Source organism: Macaca mulatta, chromosome 4 (genome assembly GCF_049350105.2).
Source record: "Macaca mulatta isolate MMU2019108-1 chromosome 4, T2T-MMU8v2.0, whole genome shotgun sequence".
NCBI lineage: Eukaryota > Metazoa > Chordata > Mammalia > Primates > Cercopithecidae > Macaca > Macaca mulatta.
The window spans coordinates 122,812,844-122,822,912 of record NC_133409.1 but is presented as its reverse complement, the minus strand read 5'-3'; the positions used below and the strand labels follow the sequence as shown (position 1 = coordinate 122,822,912).

At 36.0% G+C, this 10,069-nt stretch overlaps 1 pseudogene; it reads left to right on the top strand.

Moving 5' to 3' along the window:
- The first annotated feature begins 207 nt into the window (after positions 1-207).
- On the top strand, positions 208-2,254 carry LOC715730 (stress-70 protein, mitochondrial pseudogene; annotated as a pseudogene).
- The last annotated feature ends 7,815 nt before the right edge of the window (positions 2,255-10,069 follow it).

Here is a 10,069-nt window from a genome sequence, read left to right as displayed (position 1 = left end):
ATTATATTCACATAATGTAAGTTAAAACTATCAAACGAGAAAATTAATGTATAGATCAAACATTTTTGGAAAAAATGACATTTAAATTTTTACCCAGTTAGCTAAAGCAGAAAAAGACTTAAGTGAACATTGTCTGAGGTTTACAATGACAGATACTTAAAAAAAAATCTTATTGTAGGTTTCCAGAAGCGCTGCCACCACCTCACCGCGCAGCTCCCGGCCGCCTGAGCGCCTGTTTGTTGCCTGGTACTCCAACTATCCACCAGCATAAGCTCCCGCGGAGTTGCAGCAGCCGGTCTCCTGGCACGCAGCCTCCCGGGGCCCTAGGGCCGCCCGCCACCAGGATGGCTGGAATGGCCTTAGTCATGAGGCTTTTGCAATTGTTTCAAGGCGGGATTATGCATCAGAAGCAATCAAGGGAGCAGTTGTTGGTATTGATTTGGGTACTACCAACTCCTGCACGGCAGTTATGGAAGGTAAACAAGCAAAGGTGCTGGAGAATGCCGAAGGGGCCAGAATCACCCCTTCAACTGTGGCCTTTACAGCAGATGGTGAGCCACTTGTTGGAATGCCGGCCAAGCGACAGGCTGTCACCAACCCAAAGAATACATTTTATGCTACCAAGCGTCTCATTGGCCGGCAATATGATGATCCTGAAGTACAGAAAGACATTAAAAATGTTCCCTTTAAAAGTGTCCGTGCCTCCAATGGTGATGCCTGGGTTGAGGCTCATGGGAAACTGTATTCTCCAAGTCAGATTGGAGTATTTGTGTTGATGAAGATGAAAGAGACTGCAGAGAATTACTTGGGGCACACAGCAAAAAATGCTGTGATCACAGTCCCAGCTTATTTCAAAGACTCGCAGAGACAGCCACTAAAGATGCTGGCCAGATATCTGAACTGAATGTGCTTCAGGTGGTTAACGAGGCCACAGCTGCTGCTCTTGCCTATGTTCTAGACAAATCAGAAGACAAAGTCGTTGCTGTATATGATTTAGGTGGTGGAACTTTTGATATTTCTATCCTGGAAATTCAGAAAGAGTATTCGAGGTGAAATCCACAAATGGGGACACTTAGGCGGGGAAGACTGACCAGGCCTTGCACATTGTGAAGGAGTTCAAGAGAGAGAGATGGGTTGATTTGACCAAAGACAACATGGCACTTCAGAGGGTACGGAAAGCTGCTGAAAAGGCAGACTGACATCAATTTGCACTATCTTACAATGGATTCTTCTGGATCCAAGCATTTGAATATGAAGTTGACCCGAATATGAAGGGATTGTCACTGATCTAATCAGGAGGACAATAGCTCCATGCCAAAAAGCTATGCAAGATGCAGAAGTCAGCAAGAGTGATGTAGGAGAAGTGGTTCTTGTGGGTGGCATGACTAGGATGCCCAAGGTTCAGCAGACTGTGCAGGATCTTTTTGGCAGAGCCCCAAGTAAAGCTGTCAATCCTGATGAGGCTGTGGCCATTGGAGCTGCCATTCAGGGAGGTGTATTGGTTGGTGATGTCACGGACGTGCTGCTCCTTGATGTCATTCCCCTGTCTCTGGGTATTGAAAGTCTAGGAGTTGTCTTTACCAAACTTATTAATAGGAATACCACTATTCCCACCAAGAAGAGCCAGGTGTTTTCTACTGCCACTGATGGTCAGACAGAAGTGGAAATTAGTGTGTCAGGGTGAGCGAGAGATGACTGGAGACAACAAACTCCTTGGACAGTTTACTTTGATTGAAATTCCACCAGCCCCTTGTGGAGTTCTTCAGATTGAAGTTACATTTGACATTGATGCCAATGGGATCACACATGTTTCTGCTAAAGATAAAGGCACAGGATGTGAGCAGCAGATTACAATCCAGTCTTCTGGTGGGTAAGCAAAGATGATATTGAAAATATGGTTAAAAATGCAGAGAAATATGCTGAGGAAGATCAGCGAAAGAAGGAACGAGTTGAAGCAGTTATTATGACTGAAGGAATCATTCAAGACACAGAAACCAAAATGGAAGAATTCAAGGACAAATTGCCTGCTGATGAGTGCAACAAGCTGAAAGAAGAGATTTCCAAAATGAGGGAGCTCCTGGCTAGAAAAGACAGTGAAACAGGAGAAAACATTACACAGGCAGCAACCGCTCTTCAGCAGGCATCATTGAAGCTCTTCGAAATGGCATACAAAAAGATGGCATCTGAGTGAGAAAGCTCTGGAAGTTCTGGAACTGGGGAACAAAAGGAAGATCAAAAGGAGGAAAAACAGTAATAATAGCAGAAATTTTGAAGCCAGAAGGACGACATATGAAGCTTAGGAGCGAAGAGACTTCCTGAGGAGAAATGGGCAAACTTCAGTCTTTTTACTGTGTTTTTGCAGTATTCTATATATAATTTTCTTAATTTGTAAATGTAGTGACCATTAGCTAGTGATCATTTAATGGACAGTGATTCTAACAGTATAAATTTCACAGTGTTCTATGTCTCTAGCCTGTCATATTTTCGGCTGCATGTAAAAGGAGGTTGGATGAATTGGTCATTATAAAGATTTAACTATTTTATGCTGAAGTGGCTATATTTTCAAGGGGTGAAATCATCTCTCACACAACAATGAAGGTAGTCATCCATAGACTTGAAATGAGACCACACATAGGGATAAGATCCTTCTAGTTAGCCTAGTACTGCTATACTGGCCTGTGTGTACATGGGGTCCTTCAACTGAGGCCCTACAAGTCAAGCTGGCTGTGCCATATTTGTAGATGGGGCAAAGGAATCTAGAATAATGGAAAACTTAGCTATTTATATTAGGTACAGCTATTAAAACAAGGTAGGAATGAGGCTAGATCCATAACTTCCCTAAGGCATACTTTTCTAGCTACCTTCTGCCCTGTGTCTGGCACCTACATCCTTGATGATTGTTCTCTTACCCATTCTGGAATTTTTTAAAAAAATAAATAAGAAAGCAAAAAAAAAAAAAATCTTATTGTAATTCAATTTATTTAAATAAATATTTGTACATTCCCATGAATTTAAGTAGTTTGATCATTTATAGGATTTATAAAAGCGGTGAGGAAAATTTAGGAAGTTCAAGGAAATGAAAAAAAAAAAAACACAAACCAAATGTAAAAGAAGATGTGGCATTTGCATAATATTGCACAGTGGTAGGATTAAAGATCACAGAGAAAACATACAGCTATTTTTACAAAAAATTATTAAGCTGATTCATATTGTTTAAGGATTTCCCTTAATTGGGAATGGTACATGAACTTGGATTTGTATAATTATTTTTATGTTTATTTTACAATATATTAAAATGTTTATTTTACTTGTGGCATTTTATGACTATTAGTTGCTACATTTTTTTATTTTTTCTTGTTTGTTTCTTAAGTAATAATCAATCATTGTTATCACAGTTAAGTTTTTTTAAGCTAGCAGCTTCTGTGACAGAATTTTTTCTTCTTAAAAAGCAGATATTTTTCTTCTGTCTCTAAGAAATTCTCTAAAATATATTTCTTTTGCTCCCTTATCTTAGATATATATGAATACCCATTTTTACAATAGGGCTTTTTAAAATATGAGTGACTACATTAATGTATTAATCTATTGCAGAGATATACAAGTGTATATAAATCCTTTTTGTTCAGTGAATACGTCATATTCTACAACAGAAGAATATTACCGAACTCTTTGGCAGGTTAGAGGTGGCCTTTTTCTGAAGATTATAACTCCTTTTCTCAAGGGCTGAGAACTGGGAAGGAATCTTAGTCCCCATAAATGACTGAAGGAAAGAGTTGATGGACAAAACATAATTATCTTTGTTTCATATATGCCCTTTTCTGTAGCCCTGTCAGATCATGGGTCAAACTAAATCAAATCTAAAATGTAATACTTTGTTATCAAAACATAAAGCTTTTAATCATATATTGACTCTACCCATTTGTATATTTCTGTGGAAGTCACCTACTTTCTATTTTAAAAATGAGAATAAAAGCGCTCTTTGACCGTTTCAGTGTTTCATACAGCTCAGTGACAATAATGAGAGGTAATAAAGTTGCTGGACAAAGCAGATGTGAAAGGACAAGTGCCTGTCTGATATCTGAGTAGTCAAGATTTAAAACATACATTGAGGCTGATTCCAAATGTTATACAAGCCAGACATTGCTTAGTTTTATAGCAGAAATCTTTCACGTTCAAGTCCTGCAAACCCAGTTTTAAATATTTAAACATTTGTACACATGTATTTTTTTGATAGTGCATCTGTTTTTTAATTACTTATTTTGAATTGCATATCCTTACAGTGTACACATATGAGAGAGTTTGTATGCCTAATAAATCCCTAAGAGAGACTCCCTGAGAAAATTGTGCATACATTCAAAGGCATAATGATAACAAATAAGTCATTTATTGTATTTAATAATGTTTCTTTTATAAAGTGCAGGGAGAGATCTGGTATCATCTGGCAATTCAACCATGAGTCAAAAGTTAATACAGCCACAAACACATATGCAAACAACTTTTGCAGGCAAGGTGAAAGCAGACAAGTTAAGAATTACTTTTACAGTGAAATAAAAATAATATCAGGGATGCTGGACATGATATGGGCAACTTTTTCACTTATGCAATAGACACTGGGCCATGATCTTTATAAAATGTCTGCCCTCATGATGCAGTTTTGAAGATGTATTTCGGTTACAGGAAATATATCAGAATCTTGTGAACACCAAAACAGCATAGATGGGCACCAACTTCTCTGCCCTTCCCATTACCAGAGAGGACCAGGCATCCATTAAGGCAGAAATCACTCGGATTGGCCTTAAAGCAAATCTATCCTGGACACCAAATGACCATGAAACTGGCTCAATGGAAGTAAAAATTGTTTTCTGCATGGCAACACTAACTCTTATCATGCTTGGAACCAAGGGAGGCAGGACTGGCATAAGAGGTTTATAAAATATTCTCTTTTACTTAACTATGTTGTGTGTTTCATGTGAATATTGCACTGGGACCCCCACAATGTAAATTGTCAAAATATAAATCTCATAGACAATATTTTAAAGAGTGAGTGGAGTTTTACTTGCAATAATAAAATATGTAAAAATGCAAAAGAGTTCAACTTTTAGAACAATTCACATTCCAGAACAAAGAAGGCTTTATATATGATTCAAATTATTGTAAGACAGTAGAAAATTCTGATGGAATGTTGTGTGGATAAATCTGAATAAAAAGCAGAAGTTTTAGCCTTAGATTAAAACGAAACAGAATCCTGGCTTATTTTAGGATGTAAAGTTTTTCAAATGGTCCTGAAATTCGTGTTATCTTTCATAATACAGGACTTTTCTGAATAGGAGATCTTTTTCCACATCATGATAATTGAAATGTTTTAGAGTAGAAAGGGAGAAAGGCAAAAGCAAAATATTCAGTTCTATTATTACAACTTAAAAATATATTTAAGTTTAAAATTTTGGAGCTTATGCAATTGCTAAGTCTCATATCTTAGCTTAATGGAAAACAATAGATGCATACACATGTTGATAGCAGCATGACTCAAAATAGGCACAAGGTGGAAGCAACTCTAGTGCCCACCAATAGATGAATAGATACACAAATTGTAGTATACACATACAATAGGATATTATTCAGTTTTTCAAAAGAAAGGTAATTCTGATACATGCTACAACATGGATGAACCTTTGAGACATTATACTAAGTGAAATAAACCAGTCACAAATAATGTATGATTTCACTGATAAAAAGTATGTAAAGTAGTCAAACTCATAGAAAGTAAAATAGTGGTTGCTGGGGGTATGAAGAAGAGAAAATGGGAGTTCTTTAGTGGGTATAGAGTTTCAATTTTGCATGATAAAAAAGTTAAAATTGGTTGCATAACAGTTTGAATTATACTTAACACTTTTCAACTGTATACTTAAAAATGGTTAACATAATAAACTTCATGTTATATGTATTTTGTCATAATTGAAAAAGATACAATATTCTTACCACAAAAATGGAGAATTTTATCATTTTTAATATGATACATATACTATCCAAGGTAAGTTAATATAATTATAATAAGTTAAGTTATAATTAACTTACTCTGCATAGTATATGCATAACATTAAAAAGATTGTTCTTTTCTAATTTGAACAAAATTATATTTTTTAAGCATTTCAAGTGTAACACTATTAGATGAGTAGATGCACATTTATAGACAGAGGCCTTTTTATACCAAAGAAAGTTCACACTTTATCACTTATCACTAGACAACAAAAGTGGAATACAGTAGTTCTATCTTGTGCACAGTGAAACTTAAATACTAGCTCTTTATGGAGTTAAAAGAAAACCAAAAGTGTATTTTGAATATTGGTGGTCACCGTAAACTAAATTAGATGTTACAAAATCAGTTGGAAATTAAAGCATGAGAAATCCTGCTAATAGAAAATTAAAATATGGCTTTTTGTCATTCCTTTCTACGGTCCTTTCTTAGTTGCCTTAGTGTGTAATATCAAAATACGAAAATAAAATGAATAAGATAATGTATTGTCGTTGGATTAAGAGTGAGAAGGTGAAAGAAGATTTACTGAAATTTACAAAGCTTTTAATTCTTTTTTATAGATTAATATCTATTAAATATTATCAAGGTTTCTAAACTTAAGCATTCTTTTTATGCCCCATCATAACCCCTATTAGCATCACCTCTACATATACAAAATCACTTTCTGAACTCCACCTTTTTTTTAAAAGATAGTAAAGTAAATTATATTTAAAGAAAGAAGAAATTGTCACTATGGAAATTTGCCCACATTTCTCCTTTCACACACTCAACCTTTGATAAGAAATGAATTGAAAAGCATAGTTGTAGATTTTCACTCATACACACACATGTGCACAGCATTACTCTCCAAAGAGAGATCAGGGGAAGCAAAAACTCATTTGATTGATGCCAGAAATCTCTCTCATAAAGTCTCAAGATGACAGTTTTGTGACAGCATCTCGAAGAACTTAGACCAAATTAGTATTCCTAAAATTTGTAGAACAGAAAAGGGCATTGTGTGGTTTTATTTTTTGTAATGATAGCATGTAACATTTAGTTTGTCAGGTGCAGCATTCTTGGTTGACAGTTTAGTTTTTCTTTCTGCACATTGAATATATTACTCCACTCCCTCCTTTCCTGCAAAGTTTCTGCAGAGGAATTTACTGATAGCCTTACTGAGCTTCCTTTGTATGTGATAGGTCTTTTTTCTTTTGCTGCTTTCAAGATTCTTTGTCTTTGATTTTTGACAGTTTAATTGTAATGTCTCTCAGAGTATTTCTCTTTGAAATGATCTTCTTTGGGATCTTTTGAGCTTCATGAATCTAGCTGTCCATAGGTTTTTCCAAGATTTGGGAAATTTTCAGGCATTATTTCCTTAAATAAACTTTCTGCTCTCTTCTCTTCTTCTGAGACTTCCATAATTCATACACTTGTGTGCTTGGTCATGTCCAATAGGTCTCTTACTTTTTTTCACTTTTTTCCTTTTGTTCCTCTGATTGGCTGCTTTAAAATGGTCTGTCTTCAAATTCACTAATTCTTTCTTCCACGTGGTTTAGTTTACTGTGTAACCTTTTCACTTAATTTTGCAGTTCTGTCACTGTACTCTTCAGCTCCAGGATTTCTATTTTTTATGGTTTCTATTACTTGATTAAAATTTTAATTTTGTCCATGCATTGTCTTCCTAATTTCATTTAGTTGTCTATCTGTTTTAATGCATCTCATTAATCTTAGATCTTCATTTCTTTCATGTTGGCTACTAGAGCTTTATTAGTTTCCTTTCACGTTATCATGCTTGCCTGATTCATTGTCATCCATACAGTTTTATATTAGTCTATGCATATGAAGAAGTAAACACCTGCCCTAATCTTTACAGATTAGTTTTGGCAGGTAAACCCTTCTATTCAGTGTCTAGACTGGTTTTCTCCAGGGTTCTATCAAGCAGAATTAGAGTCAGGTCACATTTAGTCCTGCCATTAAATCCACTGTTCGCTGGCCTGTTATTAGAAGCATGAATGAGCATGGACCTTATCTGATCCCTGATAGAATGGGACTGCCTCCAGGATCCTGGTCAGCAGAGTGGATGTTGGAATGAGGGTATGCTTCAGGGTCCACAAATAACAAGGCTGTTACCAGGTGTGTGGTTTGGTGTAGCTTCCTCTGGGTTCTAGATTGGGGCTCTTAGTGGATCACTGGATAGATCCATGGGCAAGCAGGTCTGATGCCCTGGACTATGGATTAGAGTGGCTGGAGTCAATTCATAGGGATGCTTCAGGATCCACAGCCAGGATTGAAGTTTGCAGGCCAGACTCTGGAAGCATGGATGAGAGCATCTCATGATGAATCCCTGGGCAGACAATAGTGGTCCTGGACAATGACTGGAATGAGATAAAGCTGGGTTGTAAGAGCTCCTTTTAAGAGTCACAGCCAGGACTGAGGTTAGTGGGTCTGTCACCAGAGGCATGAATAGATGTGACTCCTCCAGGTACCTTGGAAGATGGTTGTTGTAGCATGACCAAGGCCAAATGGGGCTGTAGCTGAGTCCACTGGGGATTGCGCCATTTCTGAGTCTGAAACTAAGACCATCGTCAGTGAGTCTGCTTCCTGGGCGTGGGTATGTACTGTCAAAACAGCTTTACTTGGTCTTGAGCTCCAATAGGATTTCGCACCCTCCTGTGTGAATCCCAAAGTTCCCTCAAAGATATGCCTGCCTATAGCTGGCTGTCAAATTATTGCTGCTATGAGGAGATACGAGTGAAGGATCGCCTGTACTGCCAAACTGATGTTGTCACTCCAAAAAGTAATTGATCTTAAACTTCTTCCTAAACACTATTGCATGAGTAGTAGAATGTCTACCAATTGCATTTTGTATATGTTCTCTACATGGCTAATGCCCCAAAACAGAAATAATAACTTCTGAATATATAAATGCTAGGGAATTTTCTTATTCACAACCATATATAGAGTTTTCAAGTTTTTTTTAAGTTATTATTAGTACTACTAATAAATTAGTGTTATTTGTACTTCCTTTACTTTCTCTACATTTATTTTTTATTTACACTATTGTTTCTTCTTCCTTCCTTTCTCTTTTTCATGCAAGTTAAGTCTTGCTTTTGCTTGAGCATCCTATGAATTTGCTTCTATAGATTATAACATTCCCCTACAATGTCTACTTTCTTTTTTCAAGTCCTGATCATGACCGATTCATTTCCCTATCAACTCAGAGAAACATTGTCACATATTACAGCTGTCTTTTTTTAGAGAAACTAATGCAAATAATTAATAATAAAAATAATGTTATATAATCTAAAATGTGTAAGACAAAATCTTTTGCTTTACCCCCCAGTTTATCTCTAGGTATGTCATTGTAATCACTCTCTTAGTGTTGGCAAACACTTCTTTGAGCTGTTACCTTTTTAAAATTCTCAGCGTGGATGTTTGAAATTTTGAATTCTCTCATCTCACATTCTTATATAACTGAATTTACTGTTGTCTATTGTAATTGACAGCAAATTTATTTCCAGTGAAGTAGACATAAAACAACTGAATTATGTTAATAGATTGAAAATTATAGGTTCTAATAATATTCCAGGCTAAAGAATTTACCAATGTTGGACAAATTGTGGTATATACACACTATGTAATACTACTCAGCAATTAAATAGAATGAACTACTGATAAATACAACATGAGGGAATTAAAAACATGATGCTAAGTGAAAGAAGCCAACCAAAAAAGACTTCACACTGCATGATTTTATTTACATGAAATTCTATTAAAAGCAAAAGTATATTGACAGCAAAAAGATTAGTGGTTGACTGTGGCTGACTGTTTTGGGGAGGTGGCTGGGAGTAACTGCAAATGGACATGAGAAAAAGTTTTTGGGGTAATAAAAAATTTCTCTATCACAGTAGTATTGTGACACACAGTATATGACTGTTTAGATCAGTCAAAACTCATAAAATCATAAATAAAATTGGTAAATTTTATTACATGTCAACTAGATTTCAATAAAGCTGATTTTTAAAAATTCAACCAGCCGAACTGTTTTACATGATT